We start from the raw sequence: 20,369 nt of genomic DNA on the forward strand, positions 1-20,369 counted from the left end.
CGATCTAGACTATCTGTTTCTAAATTCTTGTTATCGCCGCCTCTAACTGCCTCTGCTATGACTCTCTCTACTACTACTATTCTGTCTGTAGCTAAGCTTGCCCAGTTTTTGGCCACTCTTTATTTGAAAGGTTTTAAATAAAACTCAGATTCACCAATAGCTCTAGCCATCGAGTCCAGTCCATTGGGTTGTCCTCTTCTACTACTTTAAGTCATCTGAATCTTGAGGCTTTCTTAATCTTGAGGCTTTGACAATTCCCACCAACAAAATGCCCAACCAGATTTTACTATTTTTTATAGGATAGGACATACTACTACTGTTGTAGGGATTCTGCACATACAGAACTTTGCACAAGAAAATAGGACGTTGATGATGGGAGGTTGGACCTTCCTCACACCTCAATCAGGGAACCCACCACAATCCCCTGACCGACTAGTTAAAAACAGTGTCTTCTTACTAGTAGCTCTCCGAAGCCCCCCATACCCAATGAGTAGACAACCCAGATTAAAACACTCCCGACCTCTCAGTCGCAGAAGCAATGCACATACACATTGCACACCCTTTCGCTCACTCACTCATGTAAGTCCACACCAAATACCATTCAGTCTTTGTAAGTTCAAAAGGTTTATTTTCAACTGACACAACAGCAAAATGCATAAGATTAAAACAATAAACATTGTTACAGTTTGTTACACTTAGTTACAAAAACTACCAGTAAAAGACAAAAGGCAAAATCATGATAACTGAACAGTGGTGGAAGCACCACCCTCCCCTTGCTAGGAATATAGTTTATATAAAATTATAAATGAAGATCTCTGAGCGAATTCTGGGGACCCCTCACCTTAGAAGAACCTAGTACTGGTTACATCATAAGCTCTGCAAAGCTCTGGTTCGTAGAAGGGAATCTTCCGTCTGTTATGAGAAAAAAGGTGCAAGTTAGTACTATATTGTAAGCATTTCTCAGTCGTGACAAAAAGTGTAGCATTTTTATGGATAAGCAATATGGACTAACACCAGAACTCTATAAGAAAGTGGCTTGTTTTTCGACCTTGTACGCTGCGCTCATACAGTAGCAGTATGAGCTCATGTGGGCTCAAAGGCGTCTTACGCAACAAGCTGCGAGGTAACGTGCGCTAAAATAAAAGACACAAAGGTAAAATGGTTGCATGGCTCGGGCTAGCTAAGCAAAGACTAGAATGACCCTAGGGACCATATAACACTACTAGTGTCTACTCTACTACCTGATTTGTACTAGTGATGTCTGTTGTATATGTATGTATTAACTTTTTTTTCAATCTTGCTAGTGAAAAATAGGGGGAGGTGTATATGGCATTTAAAAAATGTATTATGTTTTTTCTAGGCGTACTACCATCCACCAGTGCTGGGGCCAGCGGCGAAGGCGACGCGGCTGCTGAGGGAGGAGAAGAGGCAGCAGTTGCAGGAGGACCTGCAGTGGGGGAGCCAGCAGCAGTGGCAGGCGGTGGTAAGTTATATTCCTAATCCTTACTTATTGACAATGCATTACACTCACTGCAAGGGTGTACTGAATACTGTACTGTTGAGACATATTAAATAAGATGTTGTTGTGAACGGTTGAAGACACCCTTTACTTAGAATTAGTTAAAGCATTAGTGTTGAGTGTTGAGTAACCAATGGCCTCTTCTATCTGACTTCAACTCAGCTGTGAAAGTTTTATGGAGAAGACTGAAAGTCAGATCAGATGACCTTGATGGATGGGTTGAACGAAAAGGGAAAGAAGGGTGGAAGGAAGAAGGACGGGCGAGAGTTAATATTTATGACAGGCAGAGAAGGATAGGTGGGATGCATGCATGAATAGGTGGCTGATAGGAATCAGATGCATGGGTGGTTTAATGCCTGAAACTCCCACAAATGTTAGAGGCCGAGGAAGTGGGAGGATAGATACATACCACAAATGTTATGTACTGTGCTTGCTAGTGCTACTGTGCCACTATGTGTAGAATTAATTTGTCTTACTGCAGTGCTTTGCTAAGAGTAAATTTTACAATAGTCTTGTTTTTTTTCTTGATATTGCTACTCCTTCCAAAGGGAAACCCAACAGGAAGGAGTTGGCAGCCATGGCCCAGCGCCGGAAGCTGGAGGCCATACTAAGGGAATACCTGCAGCTGGTTGTTTTGGCAGAGGAGGAGGCAGCAGCAGCTGCAGCCTCCTCCAATGCCCCGGGCCCCAGCCACCCCCCTACAGCGTTTCGGTGCCACCGTCTGGCAGCCGCCCGCCACCGCCCATCTTACATCAATGCTGGCCCCCACCCCTATGAATGCAATTGCAGCGCATTGAAGCGCCGCGTTGCTCGGCTAGAGGAGCAAGTCCGTGTCCTCCTGGAGAGGCGAGCCCACCGATAAGACCCAGTTAGTTACCCTTTTTTATTTCTTCTTTTGGTAGGTCGGAATCGGGCGTTGGGCTTAACTTTCGTTGGACAATTGGACTTTTTCGTTCCGGACATTGGTTGGGGTTAGGGAGAGGGGTGGGTCAGGTGTTGTTGTGGATTTTTTACATAGTTTGATTTTGTTAGGGTATTAAATTATATATTTATACATTAACATACAATGTTGTTAATGTTTTGTGGGTGGGGTTACTGTTTTACATCACACTGTTTCCTCGCTGGTGCAGGGCCACAGCCAGTGTTTGATTTAAATAATTGGCTGACTTTGTAAGACACAAACAGATGGATGTGGTACTCCTCATTGAGTGACTTGTCCTACTAGTACTGTCAGTCTCTCCTCCTAGTCTATGCATTCTGAAACTGGACTCAAAGGGGTGTGTGAAATTGAATTAATGAAAAAATTCCCATTATTAATTATGCCTCCCCCAAACTTCTTCTCTTACCTGTGATTGATGTTTAACTTAGGCACAGCGATGGCTGCATGGTGATGATGGTTTTCTTTCTCAATATGCCATTGGTTGTGGTGGTAGTAGTAGTAGACACTGGCAGTAGCATTTGCAAAAAATGAAAATGAGACAGTCAGTCGCCTGAGAGAGACTGTTGGATGAGTAGTAGAACGAAGTACAGCACAGAACTTACTGCCAAACAATAATATGCAAAAATCCAATAAAACATAATGATGGTGGGGATAGCCTAGTACATAGAGTTACAAACTCTAGTTGTGTCGAGTCACTTGACCAGGCGTACCTACAGTACACTCGACACAAGCGTAACCGTTAGTGCTGTGTAGGAGGATGACAACAAATCCAATCTATGCCGGTAATTATTGCTGATGGATTAGGTTCCTTTGGTAATAAAATTACCTCGCAAATATATACTGCTCATGGGTGGGCAAGCAGAAGAAGATCCTCGCCCTGCTTTGAAATTGAATTAGTGTTGTTTTTGCCACATCCGCCCCAGCAAGCGTGTGATAAATTATTGGTATCCATTTAATTTAGCTACACCTCAATAAGTCACACAGCCCGGGGGAAGAGGGTTAGGGTTTGATGAATGGTTGGGAAGGGGGGTTTAGGGAAAGGTTTGACAAAGAAAAACAGTATGCATGGACAATAACAAAAGAAAAAACAATCTTGGCAGACAACCATATCCATATAGGGAAAAAAAGGAAATGCATGCATGTTGATGATGATAACTTGATGGTTAATGAAGTACTTACTAACTACAATTAGACAGTACAGGGCAGGAGTATATTATTCAATTTGACTTGCCTGTCTGCCCTCAGAGGCCCGAATTACATACAGTTTCTGTTCTGTTGTACCTGCCCGGGCTGACTATTAAAGATAGCAAAGGAAATTCAAGAATAGCTGTAGGGATTAATTGAAAAATTAAGCAGAGAACAAACATACTAATAACAACAACACACAGTACTAATGATTGAAGACAACAAATTAATCAAATTATTTAAAAGATGATGAAAGTTGATACTGTTACTGTATGTTATCCTGGTCAAAATGGGGAGTCGCATCTAGGCATTCCTCTTGGTTCTCCCTTCCATGGACGCTCCGGCCATCAATCTTGGGTGATGCCACTGCCTGCCTGGCAGATGTAGATTTATTGGTCAGGTAAGTGTGAGTTGTTTTTCCCAGTATAGCACAGGGTAAGGGCCGGCCTGTAAATGTAGATGGAAAAACAAAAGGCATATTGAAGATCAAGTAGAAAAAAAATGCATAGATTATGGTGGAGCGCAACAAGAACACTTTCAGAGGTGGCATGGATACATCATGTCTACTCTAGTCTGGTTCCAGCATTAACCTCCAACAACAACAGGACAGAGCAGGCCCATGGCACCCGCCGTGACCCCTCCTCCATTTAGCATACTTTTTTGGGGGGACAGAGGCAGACAAAGCACATAATATACAGCAACATAGCATTATACAAATTAAGTGACTAAATCAATGCACCGCTCTCAGTCATACCACCACACTGGACCCCACCACTACACAGACATGTAGGTCTGCAGTGGTTGTTGTTGACTTGCTTACATTTTATTCCACTCATGAAACACCCTGAATTATTCCATCACTCATCTTGGATCCTACTGAGTGACTGCGGAGATATTTTGTCACTGTGGTCATCATCATGGTGTTATCCAACTCAGTGTGCATTGTACAGATTGAGTCCCCTTTCCATATTCAAAATGCAATGGATCGGCCTGCAGTAGAAGTACAAATTTGTTATTAAAAAACGAGAAGGGAAACAAACATTGCCTTGAGTTACTTTTAGTGTGTAGATTAGATAATAGTACACAATGAATAACTTCATGCACTACAAACAACAACAACACAAATCACTCAGTCAGCGTCCAATGCATGTCATCATCATTAGGTTCATTACCTGTTCCTTCTCATCTTCAGTTATGGGGAAGTCTCTCTCTGCTCGGAAAGGAGGATAGCTATAGTAGTCATCATCACGTTCCACTTCTTTTGGAGGGACTCAACGAGGCAAGATTTTCTTCTATTATGCTTATCATCTGGCTTGAGGGCAATAGATTTAGGGTGATTCAGGAGGATGGAGGAGCAGAACTCAGAGGAGTGGACTGACATGCAGAAAGCTGAAACTCATATATGGCAATAAAAGGCTAGAATACGGTGGTGATGGATTTGTTGTGATTCGAAGTTTCCAACCAGAAAGACAGACACACAAATAAAAGTCAATAAGGGAGAAAGACAGTAAGAAGTGGAAGTCTAGTTGTCAGGGAAGTATAGCTTGTCTTCAAACTCTGGGGGTTCAACCAGAAGTAGGTAATCATCATCTAAGACGCTACTTCCATCCTGAGCCGATGTCCTCATCTTCCTGCGTTGATTCATGTATTGTGTAATTCGGTGGTATAAAGTGCTGATTCATTTTGATCATGGTTAACCTCTCCACGTTTTTGGGTGAGACACTGGTCCATCTCACTGTTACAATGGAACCAGCAGCACTGAAAACACGTTTAGAAGAGACACTTGCGACAGGGCAAGCCAGATAGTTTATCGCCAGCCTGCTGAGCATTGGCCATTGGCCCCTTTTCCCATACCAATACCACAATGGGTTATGATCAATGTACACCTCTGTCGGGTCATCCAGATAGGCCTGGACCATCCCCTCAATGTTCAGGGATGCTACCCTCTGTTCGGCCTCTTTTGTCTTAGCATCAGCACTGGACCTTGCAAGTCCTTGCAGTGAATACCAATCCTTTAATGATTTTACTGGGGATGATGATCCGGTTCTTGCTGCTGTCGATAGTGTTGGTGAGTGTTCTGAGCCAAACGCACTGTCCTCAGGCTCCGAAGTTGAACTTGATGCCGGATGCACTGCTGTAGTACTTGTTGTGGTTGTGGGTGTATGGAGCGAGCTGTTAATTATCAGCCGTTCATTTTTCAACTTACTGGCTGCCTCAGCTATCCAAGTTTTGTACCGGGCAACATCCACATCAGAAAAAAAGAATTAATGTCTTGCTTTTCAGTGCCGATTTGGACTGCGGATCCAGAATTGTGGCAAAAATATAATGTTCTTGTGTCAAAATCTTATTTTGCACCCTTGTATTGTCAGCTAAGCAACGGGATAAGCTCCCCACCAACTCATATGCTTCTTTTTATTCATCTACACCTTTGTACACTTCAGGCACCACCTTCAGCTGTTGCTCTAGCATTTGCAACAATGGGATTGCTTGGCCCATAGTACAGTCCTCCTTGCTGACTTCACGTGTGAAGACCTTGAAAGGAGAAGTATCTCAGTCAAGCATTTAACTAGGCACCATTGGTCCATCTGAAGGGTCATGCTTTTCACGGTAGGATCCCCTCTTCGCATGACATATTCATTGATTGGTCTGTACTGCTGAAACAGACGGTCAAGCATGTAATAAGTTGAGTTCCAACATTTTGCCACCTCCTGGCTGAGCGCTTTGACTGGCATTCTATAGTCACGTTGAATGATCCTCAGCTGCTTCCGAGCTTTAAAAGAATGGCTGAAATTAGTGCATATTCTTTGGCAGGTGGTCAATAATTTGATGACTATGGCTTCTTTTTTCAGAAAGTCTTGAACTATAATGTTAATGCAGTGCCCCAAACACGGCACCCAGAAATAGGAACCAAGCTCCATGGCCTTAAGTACATTACTGCCATTATCTGTGGAAACAAAACCAATCTTAAGCTGTCTTGGGCGCAGCCATTCAAAGACCTTACTGTGAAACTCTTCTAAAATGTTTACAGCAGTATGAGATTTCTCCATGGCGAATATGGCTACAGTTGCATGTTTCCAAGTAGCATTAAAGATCTCAGCTGTATCAACAGCACCTACTTCAGATAGCTTATCTCTAACCCCCACAAAAGAGACCCAGTGTGCAGTGATGCACATGTAATCAGTGGCTTGGCTACTGGTCCACATGTCTGTTGTCACGTGGATATTGTGAACAGCACTCTGCTGCAAAGCTTGTCCAACCAATTCCAGCACATCGTGATGTGGTGCTGGAACAACAACTCTTGCGATATAGGACCGGCTGGGAATCTTCCATTTAGGGCAGATGGCTGACACAAATTCAAGGAAACCCACCCCTTCCACAAATGAAAAAGGGAGAAGGTCCAGCGCTAACATTTTAGCCAGCTTTGCATTGTACAACAGTGCAGTTGGGTGGTTGCGTTCGTACTGCCCCTCCGACCTAAACAGGCTGAGAATGGTAGGCTGGATTTTTTACTTTGTGGGGCAGCTGTTTTCTTGAACCAAGTTAGACTCAACGATGCACTTTTTTTCATTACAGAACTCGGTCGCCTTGGTGTCTCAGTCTGACTCTGAGTATGACTCTTACTGCGGTGCCACTAAGATGTTGCTGCGGATGTGGGCGGTACCACTACACTGCTGGGGACAGGGCTAGAAGTGTCTCCCTCTTGCTCACCTTCCACCGCAATCATATCTTCCCCTAATTCTTCATCACCAACAACAGCAATGGGTTCAGTTTTACTTTATCCTAAGCGAAGTAGGTGAGCATCCCACTGGATACTGTGGTGTATTTTGAGATGACTTGTTTGGCCTCCGGTACCATAGATTGTACCAAGCTTACCCCGCCTAACAGACTGTCGAAAAATTGAGCATATAGCAATGTTCTCCTCCTTACTGCTAACGGAAAAGAAGTCCCAAACTGGGGAGGAGAACTTTCTGGCACTGCTGGATGTGCCACTTTCAATACCAGATGAACTGGAGGGTGTGCCTGGAATTTGACTCTGTGCAGTTACACTACCACTAACTACTGAGGTGGTGGTTCAGCTGAATATAGGTCCCTGCCGGGCCTTTGCAAATATGGAAGCTGGAGGTCGTGTTGTTGTTACCTGCGTTGGAGGTATCCGTGCTACATCCCTCGCGATTTTGGATAGGGTAATAATGTTGGTCTCCATCTCCTTGGGGCCGGGAGTGATGCTCATGATGACTGGCTCGTCATCATCATCCCCCTCTTGTACATCTACCTCCATAACTGTAAGGATTTCTGGAACCTTCTGTTAGACTTGGTGGTCTCTGTTTGGCAGAGGTAGTAACTTCTGTCCAAGCAGGGACCTGCCTCCTCTAGTTAGGGTAGAGAAGTACCCCCTTAGTAGTATAACCAAGCAATCAGACTGAGCCTCGAAGGCAGGTGTAAAGCATTTATGACTCTGTACAGTAATGTCTTTCCACACTACAGAAGGGACACCACACCAGGTTCATATGAAAATATAGTATCCTTTATATATTTATTTATCACAAGGCACATAACCACAAAAATCCACAATAAGTTATAAGGGTAGAGGTGACTGTCTGGGGTGTGTAGCTAGAATGGGTTCAGTTCAGGTTGGGTTCGAGTAGCTGATGCGACTCGGATACTCACAGTCCGAAACGAGGGGTCCGCAGCGGGCGCAGCTGCTACGTTGTGTACGAGGGTACGAGTTGGTTCAGGGGAACCGCGGTGAGCTGCTGTGGGTCTTTGGGATATCGGTACGCTTCGAACGGGCTGTTCGGCTCGAAGGGCCCGAGCCGCGTTGTAATACTGCTAGGCTGATGCGGGTACGATGTGTACCGGAGGATCGGCTCAAAGTGCACGAGCCGCGTGGAAATACTGCTGGGCTGATGCTGGTACGATGCGAACGGGAGGTCCGGCTCGAAGTGTACGAGCCGCGTTGAAATACTGCTGGGCTGATGCTGGTACGATGCGTACCGGAGGTCCGGCTCGAAGTGTACGAGCCGCGTTGAAATACTGCTGGGCTGATGCTGGTCTGATGCGTACCGAAGGTCCGGCTCAAAGTGCATCAGCCACGCTGCGTACAGGAGGTACGGTTCGTAGGTCCTGGACTAAGAGGGCTTCAGCGTGGAAGTACAGGGTCCTGGACTAAGAGGGCTGCTGCTTGGAAGTGCAGGGTTTTAGGCTGCGTGGGCTTATGCTTGGAACTGCAGGGTACTGATCTAAGAGGACTGCTACTTGGAAGTGCAGTGTCCTGGACTGAGAGTGCTGCAGTTTGAAAGTGCAGCGTCCTGGACAAAGAGGGCTGCTGCTTGGAAGTAAAGGTTCTTTGGCTGAGCGGCCTGTTGCTTGGAAGTGCAGGGTCCTGTAGTAAGAGGGCTGCTGCTTGGAAGTGCAGGGTCCTGAGCTGAGCAGGCTGCTTCTTGGAAGTGCAGGGTCCTGAAATAGTGTGGCTACTGCTTGGAAGCGCAGGGTCCTGAAATAAGAGGGCTGCTACTTGGAAGTGCAGGGTCCTGGACTAAGAGGGCTGCAGCTTGGAAGTGCAGGGTCCTGGACTGAGTGGGCTGCAGCTTCGAAGTGCAGGATCCTGGGCTGAGTGGGCTGCTGTTTGGAAGTGCAGAGTCCTAGGCAGAGCTGGCTGCTGCTTGGAAGTGCAGGGTCCTGTGATGAGCGGGCTGCTGCTTGGAAGTGCAGGGTCCTGGACAAAGAGGGCTGCAGCTGGGAAGTGCAGGGTCCTGGACTAAGAGGGCTGCAGCTTGGAAGTGCAGGTTATTGGACTGAGCAGGCTGCTGCTTGAAAGTGCAGGGTCCTGGGCTCAGCGGACTCCTGCTTGGAAATGCAGGTTCCTGAATTAAGAGGGCTCTGCTTTAAAGTGCAGGGTCCTGGACTAGGAGGGATGCTGCTTGGAAGTGCAGAGTCCTGGAATAGGAGGGCTGCAGCTTGGAAGTGCAGGCTCTTGGACTAAGAGGGCTGCTGCTTGGAAGTGCAGGGTCTTGGGCTGCGTGGGCTTCAGCTTGGAAGTTCTGGGTCCTAGGCTGAGCAGGCTCCTGCTTGGAATGCATGGTCCTGAACTAAGAGGGCTGCTGCTTGGAAGTACAGGGTCCTGGACTAAGAAGGCTGCAGCTTGGAAGTGCAGGCTCCTGGACTAAGAGGGCTGCTGCTTGAAAGTGCAGGGTCTTGGGCTGCGTGGGCTTCTGCTTGGAAGTGCAGGGTCCTGAACTAAGAGGGCTGCTGCTTGGAAGCGCAGGGTCTTTGGCTGAGCGGGCTACTGCTTGGAAGTGCAGGGTCTTTGGCGGAGCGTGCTGCTGCTTGGAAGTGCAGGGTCCTGAATTAAGAAGGCTGCTGCTTGGAAGTACAGGGTCCTGGACTAAAAGGGCTGCAGCTTGGAAGTGCAGGGTCCTGGACTAATAGGGCTGCTGCTTGAAAGTGCAAGGTCTTGGGCTGCGTGGGCTTCTGCTTGGAAGTGCAGGGTCCTAAACTAAGAGGGCTGCTGAAGGGAAGTGCAGTGTCCTGGACTGAGAGGGCTGCAACTTGAAAGTGCAGCGTCGTGGACTAAGAGGGCTGCTACTTGGGACAGCAGGGTCTTTGGCTGAGCGGGCTGCTGCTTTGAAGTGCAGGGTCTTTGGCTGAGCGTGCTGCTGCTTGGAAGTGCAGGGTCTTGTGTTAAATGGTAGCGGCAGTTTCAGTCGATAACCTTTCAAGTATTTGCCCGGCGGTAATCGCCTCTCATACCACTCGATAATTTACCAATAAAAGAGGAAGGCGCCGGAGACTGGGAGGCAGGAAACAAAGTTTTATTCCGTCGGAGCAGAACACATCAGATCAGACAGCAAGGTATCGTCACGAGGTGCTCTAACTGCATCTCTGAGACCTGGTCTCTTATACACTGGTTTATTGCTTTATTACACATAGCACATTCTTGAGATTCCCTTGAAGTATGGGGGAATATCCCCTGAAGCCCTGGTTCAGATCCGATCCCACACATAGATACAGTAGAAGTTCCCACCCCACCCACAGTAGGAGATGGCTATTGCGCAGCAGGGTATTCCGCCAATTCCTGGGGGTGTGTGTGACCGGTCGGGTCTCAGGGAGTAGGGGCTTTGATCTACTGTAATCCCTTTGATGTGGGGTGTTTCCCTTACAGTAGGGGCAATAAACTGCATCCACAGGGCTAGGTGATGGCCTGGGACCAGTTCAGACAATGGGGCGCAGAGGAAGGGGGTTATCAAAGGAGAGGCATGACCATGTATGGGATGTCGGTCGGATGTGGTTCCGTAGCAGGGTCGCGCAGAAGGAGAGGGTTTATGACCCGTGTATGAGAGAGCGGGGGTGGCCGGCGCGCGGGGGGATGTTCGCAGCGCCAGGGGGAAGCGTTGGTGATCGAGAATGAGCGGGGAGAGAGTGGGGTGCCTAAAATGGCGGCCGTGCATTCGCTGTGCGTGGCGCTGGGGAGAGGCAAGATGGCGCAGATAATGTTCAGTTTGCAAGCTAAATTTCCACAGTCCTCCCTTTTAACATATCTCGCCAGCTTGCCTAGTTTGGATCTATCCCCATAATACCCCGTACCTCCACCTCATTCAGAGCTTTCATTCGCTCTGTTTCAAAGTCCAAAGTCTTAGGGCAGATGCAGTTCATAAAAAGCGAACATAAAGGTGGCAGACACTGAATCCCCAAGCAACATCCACATAGCATCACGATTGGTATGAGGATAAATGAAAACAGCCTCCATCCCCAACCTTTAATAGTGTCCCAAAACCAACTCCCCAGTGACCATTCTTCTTGCTCTTGATGGACCTCTGTGGACAGTCTGTGGAGGTGTTCAATTGCTTTGTAGACTGAGGGTGAGTTATCCGGTACGTAGGTACAACAGCTGGACCCAATGATGCGGCATGCTCCTCCACGATCAGCCAGAACCACATCTAGAACAAGGCGGTTCTGAAGAGCCACCAGGCGGACGGCCTGAAGCTCAGCGGTGTTGTTGGCGAGGGCGCCAGCTGTAATGTTCATTGCTGTTTCGACTGCCTGGGTTAAGTGGCGGATGGCACGGCTGTTTGCCATCGGACCCCAGAGCGGAACAAGACCTTTTACTGCGTCCATGAACTGTGCTCCGGCGGAGTCGGCTTGTACAATGTCTTTGGCACGTTTCTGTCGGTGATGGTTTGCTGGAGCCACATATGTCGGGGGAACGACGAAGGCGATGTAGCAGGTGCCTCCCCAACCTTTCGGGAGCCAGGTGTAGGCCTTAGTACCACAGACGAAGTACATATTCGGGGAGGCAACAAAGGAGGGTGGGTCAACTGAGTCCAATGTTCGGGTGATGAGGCAGGAGCTGTGGCCCACCAGCTGTGCCCCCAGGCCTTCGAGGCATACAGATCCAGTGATGTTGATGACGGACAGGGCCACTGTTAGGGTGGCGGCCGTCCGCTTTCGGAGGTAAGAGAAGGTGGGTCTGGCTGGATTGTTGAACACTTGCATTTCAACTCGTTCTTTGGCGGGGATGTCCATGTGAAAGGAAGTGTTCGATCTCAGAGGGCAGAAGAGGGCGGAAGTTCTACCAGTTTTGTTCAGCCAGAACCCATGGTAGAAGTGTGACATGGTTCTGCCGGAAGTGGCATTGTCCTTGTAGCTCTCCTGCAGGAGGATCAGCCAGGCAGGGCAGGAACCATGGACAGAAAAAGGTGAAGGGATGAAAGGGATTGAGTGCCCAGTGGCATGTGGTAGCAATCCACAGATCCAGCAGTTAGTGGCGTTGGTGGCAAGATTGTGTTGGTGGAGCAACTGCACAAAAGAGTTATTCCAGAACTCCTTACGCCTATCTCGGAGTTGGGGTGAAAGTGAGATCAGATGGTGTTCTTTCGTGGTGGTAGGTTGAACGGTGGTCAGCAATGTCTTATGAGCGGGTGTGCTCTCCTCCATGATCCAGAAGGTGACCACGAGGAGAAGGCAAAAGAGAAGGGTAATAAAAAAGTGCTATTGTCTTAAAGCTGTGCATTCGGTCAGTCTTTGGGTTTTTGTAGTGGATCTTCGGACGTCCGGTTGCTTCCATCATCTTCATGTCGGGCGCTTCCATCACCTTCAAGAGACTCGGTAGCGGGCAGAACCACAGACTTTGTTTTAGTTTCTCTCCTGGTGGCCTTTGAGGTGACTAGGCTACCGCTCTGAGATTTCTACTCAGCCTGTGGTCTGCTTAGCCGAAGTTCTCTCCTTTCGTCGCAAGTTATACCCTTCTTTGGATGGCACAGTGGGATCGGGATATTCAATCAATTCAAGTGTCTCTGTATCCGGGCAGCGGCTCAGGGATGGTCGGTCTTTGTCCAGAAGTTCCTCTTGGGCGGTGATGTTGTCCGTGGTTGTCAGGGTCGGTGATACCTTCTTGCAGTGGTGTGCATGCAGCCAATTGCGTTTCCCCTCCACTCGAAGAGCTGTTCGGGTGGTGATCAGGACTTGCAGGGGGCCCGTCCGCCGGGGCTCCAGACTCTTGGTGCGCTGGAAGTTACGCACTAAGACGAAGTCACCGGGTTGGATGTCGTGTCCCGGGCCCCTGGAAACATCGGGAATGGCGTGCAGCACCTGCTGATGGATAACAGACAACGTCTTAGTTAGGTTATACAAATAGTCAGACATGAGGACGTCCGGGACGTCGTGGATGGATGTTGGTTTTGGTGCAGTCCAAAGGTTCATGGGCCGCCCAAAGACGACCTCGTAGGGGGTTAAGTGGTGTTTGGTGGGGGTGGAACGCATTGATAGCAATGCTAGTGGGAGAGCGTCTGGCCATCTTAGTCCTGTGGTGGCGACTATTTTTGCTATCTTAAGCTTCAATGTGGCATTGTGTCGCTCAACCAGGCCTGCAGATTGGGGATGGAAGACCGCATGGAATTTCTGTTTTACACCCAACCCCTTTAAGATGAGTTGGATAACTTCGGCTACGAAGTGGGGGCCGTTGTCGCTCCACAAAATTCGACAAAGGCCGTATCGGGGGAAGAATTCCTTCAGTAGTACTTTTGCGGTAGTCATAGCGGTGTTGTCATGGGTTGGGTAGGCTTCCACCCACTTGCTGAAGGCACACACGACGACAAGTACATACTTTAAACCTTGGCACCTTTCTAGCTGGACATAGTCCATTTGTAGGACTTCAAAGGGGTGATTGGGGACCCCAAACCCTCCCCGGGGTACAGCAGTTCCTTTCCCAGGGTTGTGTTGGAGGCATACTAGGCATTGTTGGACCAGACGTTTGGCTGAGTCTGGTATTCTGTCGTTGTGCCAGACTTTGGAGATGAGTTCGATCATGGGGGCAGACCCTATGTGTGCGGGGGAGTGTGCCATGGTCAGCATGGGGATCAAGTATGAGTCGGGTAGCAACCATTTGTTCGAGTTTTTAGTTCGCCAACAACCGTCATCGTCCTTCAATCCCACCCGGGCCCATTCAGTTAATTCGTGTGGTGTGCTGGCTAGTTGGATATCCCTAATCGTTTCCCTAGCATCCTTCCCTTTCTCAGTTTGTGACCTGGTCACGTACATGCGGGTCGTGGACCTATTCTCGGCTGTGGTTCGGGCAGTAATGTCAGCTAGTGCATTTCCCTGTCCTATAATGTCTGTCACCTTCTTGTGTGCCTGGCATTTGATCACAGCTAACCGTGTGGGGAGGAGGACTGCTTCGGTCAGGGCAGAGACTAGATCTCCATGCAGGATGGGTGTGCCATGAGAAGTCAAGAATCCCCTCTCTTTCCATAAGAGCCCAAAGTGGTGAACTACCCCAAAGGCGTACTGACTGTCTGTGTAAATGTTTGCGGTTGTCCCTGCTGCCAGGATGCAGGCTCGTGTGAGGGCAATTAGTTCCGCCGCCTGTGCGGATCGCTGTGTGATGCGGGCTGTCTCAACAACTGTTCGAGCTGTGGTGACTGCATAGGCAGCTGAGGTGGTGCCATCGGGGAGCTTGATGCATGAGCCATCCACCCACAGTTCCCCGTCAGGGTCCGGGAAGGCAGTATCCCGGAGGTCAACCCTACTCTTGGTTTGTTCGTCGGTGAGGGTCACGCAATCATGTATAGGGGATGCATTGGGGTCAGCGTCAGGGAGAGGTAGTAGAGTAGCTGGATTCAGAGTGGTGCATCGTTTCAATGTGATGTGGGGTGCAAGCAGAGTCAGTTCATAACCAGTCAGTTGTGCGCTAGTCAGGTGTTGAGTCTTGGTTTGGTTCAGGAGGGTATCAACAGCATGGGGTACCAATACTGTGAGGGGGTTCGAGAGCACGATCCCCTCACTTTGCCGGATAGAGACAGCAGCGGCGGCTACTGCTCGAAGGCAGGCGGGCAAAGCTCTGGCTACGGGGTCAAGAGTGGCAGAGAAGTAGGCACAAGGGCGTTGCTTAGGGCCTATGGACTGGGTTAGGACAGACAACACACATCCCTCCCTTTCGTGGGTGTAGAGGGAGAAAGGTTTAGTGTAGTCTGGGGTTCCTAGGACTGGGGCCGAGCAGAGGGCGTCTCGTAATTCTTTGAAGGAGGATTGACATTCGGGTGTCCAGGGGAGGGGGAAGGGGGTATCTTTAGCCAGCAGGGAAAGCAGAGGTTTTACGATAAGACTGAAATTTGGCAACCACTGTCGACAAAAGGAGGTGAGGCCCACTAGGGACCGCACTTGCTTCTGAGTTTTGGGAACAGGGGTTTCTAGAATGGTCTGAATTCGGTCAGGGGTAAGTTTCCTCCCGTCCCTGGATAGTAGGTGGCCAAGAAACGTTACTTGGGGCTGGCAGAATTGCAATTTCTTTCTGGAGACCTTGTGACCGTTCTCCGCAAGGAAGCGGAGGAGGTGAATGGTGGCTGTGATGGCAAGTGGAGTGGTGTCGGCCGCCAAAAGAATGTCATCGACGTACTGTATCAACACCACTCCATCGGGTAGTTGGACTGCATCTAGCTGTCTCTTGAGGGCTTGGCTATAAATGCTGGGACTCTCAGTGTAGCCTTGGGGTGCCCTACAGAATCTGTATGAACGAGCTTTTAGGGTGAAGCCAAAGAGGTAACGGCTGTCTGGGTGGATGGGGATGGAGAAGAAGGCGTTTTTGAGATCAATAACAGTAAAGGTGGTGGCAGTGGATGGAATCAGGGTGAGGATGGTGGTGATGTCTGAGACCACGGGGTACTGGGGTACGACTACTTTGTTAACCTCTCGTAAATCAACAATGAAACGGTAGGCTTTCTCATCTCCCTCGCCTTGCTTCTTTACAATGGGTAGGATAGGGCTGTTGCAAACATTACTGACTACTTCTTCTACCACTCCTGCCTCGACTAGGGACTCGATGATTTCCACCAATGCCTTCTCGCCTTCGGGTGATATCCGATACTGTGGAAGCTTTGGGAGTATTGCGTCTGGTCGGACGGTTATATGTACTGGGTCAATCACCATGCGCCCTACATCTGAGTCGGTTTTAGCCCATAGATGTGAAGGTAATGTGTCGAGTAGGGACATGTCAGCATCGGTTATAGAGAGCATACGCCGTGTGTGACAGGGTCTGGACAGATCTGGGTTATCGTGTAGGATGACTCGAACTCCGTCTGGGGAGCATCTGATGGTAGCTCGAAAATGTTTTAGCAAATCAAGTCCCATAATAGCATCGGGGGTGTTGGAGGAGAGCAGAAAGGTCGTGTCAGTGGTGTTATCTTCTAAGTCAAAGGAGATTGGTGCTGATAAGGGGTTAGTGGAGGGCGTTCCATCGAAGCCTATTGAGGTTACATGTGAGCCAGACAAGGGTGCCCTAGGGATCAGTCGTTTGGATAACGCACTACGTGTCGCCCCAGTGTCTACCAGGAATGGAGATTTTGTGCCCAAGACCTTAGCAGTGACGTAAGGGCCTTGCTGGTCAACACGGAGTTCGACTGGATCCCTCCCTTGCCCCTGGCGGTCCTATGCGAAGTCATGGGTGCTTTCATAGTCGGACTGCTGACACTGGTTTTGTCGGGGGCGGTCAAAGGTGTTTGGTTTGCCTGGCCTGACGTTGGTTGCGTCGTTCGTGTGCCCTCGTCCCTGTCCTCTGTTTCTGGGGTCATATGCTGTGTCTCTGGGATCCCTATTTTTGTTTAGTTCCAGAAGGACCGGGCACTGGGATTTCCAGTGTCCGAACCCTCTACAGAACGCACATTGGTTCCCATCTAAGTCTCTCCGTCCGTTGTAGGGTGCAGGTGTATGGTCTCTAGGGGGTAGCTTTCTAGGGGCGGTTGGGTGGTAATTCTCTTTCGGGGGTTCCCTTCCTATGGTCACCCCTTGCAACTGTGCTATCATTACCCTCTCCTTCAGTTCCTTTTTCTTCTTCTCTGATGCCCTATCGTTCTCGTTTTTCTGATTTTCGTAGTATTGGGCCATCTGGAGAATTGCTGCGGGTTTGGAGGCTGCCCAACTACTCTCGCTGGTCTGTAGTTTCTGGGAAATTTCTTGTGACAGACCCTTCACATAATTCTGGACAAAGAGGTGATGTCCGGTTGCGGTGGTCATGTCTTGGCCACTGTAATCGGAAAACACAGTCTCGAATCGGGAGAAGTATTCAGACACATCCTCCTGGGGTTTCTGGCGGCAAGCCGTTACTATCGACCAGTCTACCTTTCTTTCTGGGATTAGAGTCTTCAGTTTTAGTACAATCTTGTCTGGGAGCTCTAATATGGCTTTTGGGGGTTTCTGTCCTGGTTCTCGCTGCTTATCTATGGTATTGAGTTGTACCCAGGTATATCCGAACGGCTCAGCGTGGTCAACTTTCCGGATTTGTTTCCACACATCAGCCGGCAGACATAGCCCAAAGAACAAGTCGATATCTGCTAAAGTCATAATCGTAGAACCTAAGGCTGTACCCAGTTCAGTGTAGAAGGCAGTCGGGTTCTTTCTCAAGTCGGGTAGAGTTTTTCTAAAGGTCAAAATATCTTGTCGGTCCCACGGCTGGTAGACCCAGTTATATACAACCCTCCCCTTCGCATCTTGGTGGTTGATGTCGTCATGCGTTCCCTGACCTCGTGGGGGGACCCAGTAGGGGGCAGCTTCTTTGATGGGCATCATGGCCTCAGCCCTTCCTTCCTGGGGCTTAGTCGCTATGGGGGTTTCTGCTTTGGTGGTCTGCCTATGTTCTCTAAGGTGTCGGTAGACCTCGAGTGTACGAGTAAAGAGGTTCGTCACGTCGCCCTCTCTTTCTTCTCCGATGTCTACCTTCCTATATAGGGCCGCTAAGCCTTCGGGACCTTTATCGTGGTATCTATCCTCATATGCATTCAGGGCGTGATAACAGAGCCGTACGACAAAGTGTCGTCTGCGGCTGTCGGCATACGAGTTGTACACGTATGTTGTATACTCCTCACTTTCCTTTCGCTCCACCAGTGTCCCTACTATCTTATCAATTCCTGCTCGTTCATCCTTCGTTAATCGATTCATTCTGGTGGACTCTTTCTTTCTCATCTCTAGGTCGTCTAACGTTATAGCCGACCTTGTGTTCAGCGCAGGAGGCTCGGCCGGCGCGGAGGCCGTGAGGACCGAGGCCCCTGTACTGCTTTCGCTCGTGTTCGGGGGTTGTGGGTGTTGCACTACTGACTGGGAGGGTGCATATGGAGGGGGCATGTAAATGATCGGGGGACCTAACAGTAATTCGTCATTCGTTCGCTGCTTGGAGGACAACTCAGGGTAGAGCAAAGAAGGGGTCCTAACAGCGTACTGTCCTGATGTTTCGGGCTCCTGTCTTAATTTAGTTTCCCTTCTCTCCTTTATTTCTTCTTCTAACTTTCTAGCGGCAAGGTGAGCTGCCTTTCGTAATTCCTTTTCTGCTTTTACTTCTTCCCTCTTTTTCCGTTGCGTTGCTTCTTTGCGCCACATGCCAATACTGTCAAGCATAGTAGGCGTGGTCTTATTGCTACGCAGAGCTATTTCTAGCACTTCTATCTTATGGTCGTCGAAGGATCCCATCAGTGGCCACTGACTCTCGGGGTCCTTCTTTGTATATTTATGCCATAGCTTGGTATAAGCTACGGCGACTAGTCCATATTTAGTGAACATGTCCTTATTAGGGGTGCCCTCCAGCGGAGCCGGATGGTTCACCTCCAATAAGCGGTCCGGGCAGAACCAACTACCAATCAGTGGGGAGAAGATAGGCATGACGGGTTTCAACGGGGACAAAAGTCAGCACTACCTATCTTTTCACTGCTTGCAAAGACTAGACAGAATATCTCTATTCTTCGTTATTTGTAAGCAGAGAATACCTCCAAAGAACCAATATCGAACAACTAGTGTTCGGACAATCAATCAATCAATCAATCAATGGGAGATAAAGATCGGCATGACGGGTTTCAACGGGGATAAAAGTCAGCATTACCTACCCTTCACTATTTGCAAAGACTAGACAGAATATTTCTATTCCACGTTATTTGCAAACAGAGAATATCTCAAAAAGCACTATTCTTCAAAACAATCAATGTTCGGACAATCAATCAGTGGGGAGATAAAGATAGGCACGACGGGTTTCAACGGGGACAAAAGTCTGCGTTACCTACCCTTCACTATCTGCAAAGGGAGAGAGAGAGAGTATTTCTACTCCTCCCCGTTTGTAGACAGCGAATATCTCAAAGAGAACAATCAATGAGCACAATCAATGAGCAATACTAGTATTCAAAAAGTTTCGGACAATCAATCAATTATTTCGCCATTTGTCGTGTATCACGACCTTACCCGGACCGCGTGGACAGTTTCTCGTCTTCCGCCTCCAGCGCCCGATCGTCCTCTACTCTCCGTATTTGCCGCGGCACTCCTGATGGTTCCCAGTCAGGACCGTAGATCACTCGAGAGAGGTCTGCTCGGAACCAGTGAAGTTCGGATGATCGGCTGCCAGACGAGGGTCGATTGGGCAGGAGCTCTCCCGATCGTTGCAGTCGTTCACTCTGTCGTCGGGACCTCTCCCACTGGATCCACGTGTCGCTGATGGGCCCCACATTTGGGACGCCAATTGTTAAATGGTAGCGGCAGTTTCAGTCGATAACCTTTCAAGTATTTGCCCGGCGGTAATCGCCTCTCATACCACTCGATAATTTACCAATAAAAGAGGCAGGCGCCGGAGACTGGAAGGCAGGAAACAAAGTTTTATTCCGTCGGAGCAGAACACATCAGATCAGACAGCAAGGTATCGTCACGAGGTGCTCTAACTGCATCTCTGAGACCTGGTCTCTTATACACTGGTTTATTGCTTTATTACACATAGTACATTCTTGAGATTCCCTTGAAGTATGGGGGAATATCCCCTGAAGCCCTGGTTCAGATCCGATCCCACACATAGATACAGTAGAAGTTCCCACCCCACCCACAGTAGGAGATGGCTATTGCGCAGCAGGGTATTCCGCCAATTCCTGGGGGTGTGTGTGACCGGTCGGGTCTCAGGGAGTAGGGGCTTTGATCTACTGTAATCCCTTTGATGTGGGGTGTTTCCCTTACAGTAGGGGCAATAAACTGCATCCGCAGGGCTAGGTGATGGCCTGGGACCAGTTCAGACAATGGGGCGCAGAGGAAGGGGGTTATCAAAGGAGAGGCATGACCATGTATGGGATGTCGGTCGGATGTGGTTCCGTAGCAGGGTCGCACAGAAGGAGAGGGTTTATGACCCGTGTATGAGAGAGCGGGGGTGGCCGGCGCGCGGGGGGATGTTCGCAGCGCCAGGGGGAAGCGTTGGTGATCGAGAATGAGCGGGGAGAGAGT

The sequence above is a fragment of the Triturus cristatus genome, chromosome 3_1 (genome assembly GCF_964204655.1).
Source record: "Triturus cristatus chromosome 3_1, aTriCri1.1, whole genome shotgun sequence".
Classification (NCBI taxonomy): Eukaryota; Metazoa; Chordata; class Amphibia; order Caudata; family Salamandridae; genus Triturus; species Triturus cristatus.